Source organism: Physcomitrium patens, chromosome 24 (genome assembly GCF_059467195.1).
Source record: "Physcomitrium patens ecotype Gransden chromosome 24, ASM5946719v1, whole genome shotgun sequence".
NCBI lineage: Eukaryota > Viridiplantae > Streptophyta > Bryopsida > Funariales > Funariaceae > Physcomitrium > Physcomitrium patens.
Window position 1 is genome coordinate 3767244 of NC_143433.1, and position 4869 is coordinate 3772112.

At 39.1% G+C, this 4869-nt stretch overlaps 1 long non-coding RNA gene across 1 annotated transcript; it reads right to left on the reverse strand.

Annotated features, from left to right (window-relative positions):
- LOC149986359 (uncharacterized) lies at nucleotides 1-3125 on the reverse strand. The gene is made up of 2 exons (XR_016500515.1): nucleotides 1447-3125; nucleotides 1-1132 (listed from the first exon to the last, which is right to left on the reverse strand). It is a non-coding gene; the product is annotated as an uncharacterized LOC149986359 (long non-coding RNA).
- Nucleotides 3126-4869: the final 1744 nt, after the last annotated feature.

Sequence of the window (4869 nt, forward strand, 5' to 3'; positions counted from 1 at the left end):
TAGGACAAAATAGAAATATGTATATTAAGAAAGAAACTGGAATGGCTATTGCCAAAATACAAGAAAACTAGAGACCCTTGAAACTAGACTAGAAGCAAGAAAGGAGTTGACAAGAGTGAAGAGGGCTTCACTCTTGCCTCTATATATACTATCTAACTAGAAGCCACGTGGCGATGTTCTATAAGACCTCCAATATATGTTGACTTTCTAGGCCACATGCCTTTGCTTGCAAGGCAAGTTTTCTATGGATGGACCACGTAGTTAGCTTGTTCTTTAAGCTTCCAACATGCGTGGCACATGGCTAACTTGTTGACCAAGTTTCTAACCTAAAAGTCAACTATAGACTCCTATAAAGTCAAAGCAACGTCTATGAAGCTTCTAAGAAGCTTCTCTAGAAGATATTACACAATTAACCTACTTTTACATACTTTTATCTATTCATATAGGTAATTATATGTATGTCCGTGACATTACCCCCCCTTCTAGGGACGAGTTCCACGAGGAGCGGTGATTATATATTGAGAAAATCTAATATGCGGCGAATTGTATTTGCTACATACTCTGATCTTTGTTCTCTTCGAAGATAGTTGATGGGTCCTCTTAGCCATCGATAGTGTCCCATTCCAGGGCGAGAAGACCACTCTGTTATTTGATCACTGTTGAGGCCTTCATAACTTCCTTCAAATAATACATTTGAAAGACCATCAGGAGTCGTTCCTATCTCCAATAATATCACCAAACATCGAGAATCTCTTCCAAGGTCGTGATACCAAACGCGTTGTATCTCACCATCTATTCGAAGAAGAACATGTCGTTCTTGAGGGTCTTTATCTCGGTTGCGTCGTCTTGAAGGTTGTGACAATCGCAATGTCTCATCCGGTAAGTCAGCAAACGAAGGTTCTTGAGTTGAATCCGCTGGTTGTTGGCTCTCCATCTAATTAGCGTCACAAAATGCAAAGAAGTTACAAACAAGGATAGGAAATTGAATGTTATCTTGCCTCAATCTTGTCTCTTTTATAAGAGAGGTTTTCATCTTGGTTTTGATGGATGTCGTTGATGAAAAACTTTGACTTTAGCTGATGCATTTGCTAGATTCCTGGATGGCTCCCATGTGCGCTCACTAATATCATATCTGCACCAATGAACAAGATATTCCAGCTTATTTCGGCGCCGCCTTGAGTCTAATATCTCTTCCACCTCAAATTCTTCATTATTATCTACTTCTATAGGAGGCGGTGGCATTTGTCTTCTTCCTTGTATATCCACTGTCTTATATGGTTCAAGAAGAGACACGTGGAATACAGGATGGATCTTCATTCACTCCGGTAGATGTAACCGATATGCAACTGGGTTGATCTGTTCAGAAACAGAAAAGGGGCCAAGCCTACGATAGTCCAATTTGTCACAAGGTCGAGTGGTCTTGATATTGCGACGAAGTAGCCATACCTTATCACCCACGTTGAGTTGTGGTTGCTCTTTACGATATACATGTGCATTTATCTTTTGTCGTTCTTGAGCTTTCTTCAACTGCGCCTTCATTATTGCATGTAACTCTGACAACCGATTTGCCATATCTTCTGCTGCAGGATTATCAACTTTTGAAAAATCAAAAGTATCAAGTCGTGGATGATAGCCATAATTGGCAAAGAAAGGTGTTTGTTGCGTGGAGGAATGTACCGTATTATTATAAGCAAACTCTGCCAATGGCAGAAGGTTTGTCCAATCATCTTGTTGGTAGTTGATGGTACACCTTAAATACTGTTCCAAGACTTGGTTTACGCGCTCTGTTTGTCCATCAGTTTGAGGATGGAAAGCTGAAGATAGCTTTATGTCCACTTTTAAAATCTTGAAAAGAGTCCTCCAGAATCTCGACACAAATTGAGTTCCCCTATCCGATATGATATCTTTAGGCAATCCATGATAGCGATAGATATTATCAATGAAAAGCTTAGCTGTTTCTTCACCTGTGATAGATTTTGTACATGGCATAAAATGTGCCATCTTGGTGAAACGATCTACTATCACAAATATAGAATCATAAGATCTTGAGTTTGGAAGATCTGTGATGAAATCCATAGAAACAGAAGACCATGGTTGTTCTGGTATAGGTAATGGCTGAAGAAGTCCGTAAGGTCGATGTCGAGGAATTTTTGATCTTGAACAAATATCACATGATTGTACAAAGTCTTTGACTGACTTCCACATTTGTGGCCACCAAAAATCTCTTGATATGAGTTCCAAAGTCTTATTATATCCAAAGTGCCCTGCTGCTGGAAAGTCATGACGTGCTTGAAGAACACGCAAACGTGCTTTTCCTTCTGGAACATATAGGCGTCCTTCAAAATATAATAGATTATTCTTGAACTCGAACTTAGAAGAATCATGAGACTTGGAAGAATTATTCTCGATATCATGAACAAGAGGGTCTGAGGACATACTGGACTGGATTTGCTTGAGAAAAGTTGAATCAACAGTCAATGTTGATTTCACTGCTCGGAGATGAAATTGCTCCGGTTTCAAGAGGACCGTTCTTTGTTGCTCAAAAGCTGCATCTCCTTCTTTTGGTGCAAAATAAGAACGTCTAGACAGGGCATCGGACAAACCTTGTTGTTTTCCTGGCCGATAAGTGATAATGAAGTCGAATCTTGACAAAGACATACTCCAACGAGCTTGACGACGATTCAACACGCGTGTTGACATGAAATACTCGAGGTTCTTGTGATCTGTATACACAATGACTGGACTAGAAGCACCTTCTAGATAATGACGCCATTCTTGAAAAGAATCCACGATTGCAAGAAGTTCTTTATCGTGGATCTCATAATTGATCTCGGCTGCTGAGAATTTTCTTGAATGAAAAGCTATCGGATGAAGTTTGTCATCTGTTCCCATTTGTGATAAAACTGCACCCAAGGCAAAATCCGATGCGTCTGTTTCCATAAAAAATGCCTTGGAAAAGTCAACACGATATAAGACTGGTGCAGAGACAAACGATGTCTTCAAGGCTTCAAATGCTGCTTCTGCTTCTTGATTCCATTGGAATTTATCTTTACTAGTCAAGCGTGTAAGTGGAGCTGCAACTCGTGAGAAGTCTTTGATGAAGATCCAATAATAATTGGCAAATCCCAAGAAACATTGGACATCTCTTACAGTCTTTGGAATCTTCCAATCCATGATTGTTTGGACTTTCTTAGAATCCATCATAAGACCATCATTTGAAATGATGTATCCTAAAAAGTCAACTTGAGTAGTGTGAAATACACACTTTTCCATCTTGGCGTACAATCCTGCATCTCTGAGTTTTTGTAATACTTGACGAACATGTATTTCATGTTCTTCAACATTCTTAGAATAAATCAGGATATCGTCTAGGTAGCAGACGACAAAATTGTCTAAGAATTCACGAAATACATCATTCATGAGATGTTGAAAAGCAGCTGGTGCATTCGTGAGTCCAAAAGGCATGACATTATATTCAAAATGCCCATACCTGGTTCGAAACGCAGTCTTCCATTCATCTCCTTCTTTGATCCGTACTAGATTATATGCTCCTCTTAGATCTATTTTTGTATAGATCTTAGCTTGATTTAACTGGTCAAGGAGTCCTGATATCAAAGGTAATGGATACCTGTTCTTGATTGTGATCTTGTTGAGTCCTCGATAATCAACACACATTCGTAAAGATCCATCTTTTTTCTTTACGAATAAAATTGGAGCTCCTGCTGGAGATTTTGAATGGCGTATGAAATTCTTCGCTAAATTCTCGTCAATATATGTCTTGAGTTCAGCCAACTCATCTTGCGATAAACTGTAAATTGGTCCAAATGGTGGCTGAGTTCCTTCCTTGAGATCGATTGAACAATCGTATGGGCAATGCTCAGGAAGAATATCTGCATTCTTTTTCTCAAAAACGTCTTGATAATCCTGATATTGACTTGGAATGCCACTTGAAGTCTTTACGCTTTCAGAAATAGGTGCAGCATAAATAGCAAAAGTTGATCCTTCTTTTGCTGCGTGTATAAATGCTTTTGCACCTATAGGTGCGAGTTTTACTATACTAGACTCATGGTTTTTTACTTGGTTAATAGAACTGTTAATAATGCTCTGAGGAAAATCAAGTTTACGAGAAATCCAATCTATTCGAGGATTATACTTTTCTAACCATGATAAGCCTAAAATTACTGGATTAGAGGGAGATCTAATTATATTAAAAATTACGCAACTACTATGACCATTTATTACTACATCTACAGGAAGTGTTTCGTGAGTTACATCTCCAGAAGACAACGGACGACCATCTATGACTTCTACGTGTACAGGTTTAGTTTTTTGTATTAATGATATTCTATGACATCTAGCAAATTCTTCATCTAAAAAACAAGATGAGGCTCCTGAATCTACCAAGGCAGAGGCTTTGTAATTATTAGGTCCTAAACGCACATCTATTATAAAACAAGGAGATGGTTCTGAGGAGAGGATAGGACCTTTATTAGAAGTTGTACAAGATTCCAGCTGCACGGTCCCTATTGTAGCTGGACGTACTCGTTTTCCGACATACTGTCTTCTTTGACAGCCGTACTCCTCATTTTGTAGTTACGTCGCTTCTTTGGACAATGTTGAGCAGTGTGCTTAGGTTCTCCAAACATGGATCGAAACTCCGCCAAAAAAGCCTCCAGATTATCCAATATTGGATCTCGTCGTTCAAGAAAAGATGAAAACCATGACAATGCTGAACCTGAAAGAAGTGTACCAATGAATCTTACTTGTGACCCTGGAGTTGGATAGCTCTGGGGTTGAAGTTCAATCACTAGTTGGACCTGATTGATGAATCCTCGAAACTTGGATCTGGTACCATCAAACTTCTCGGGC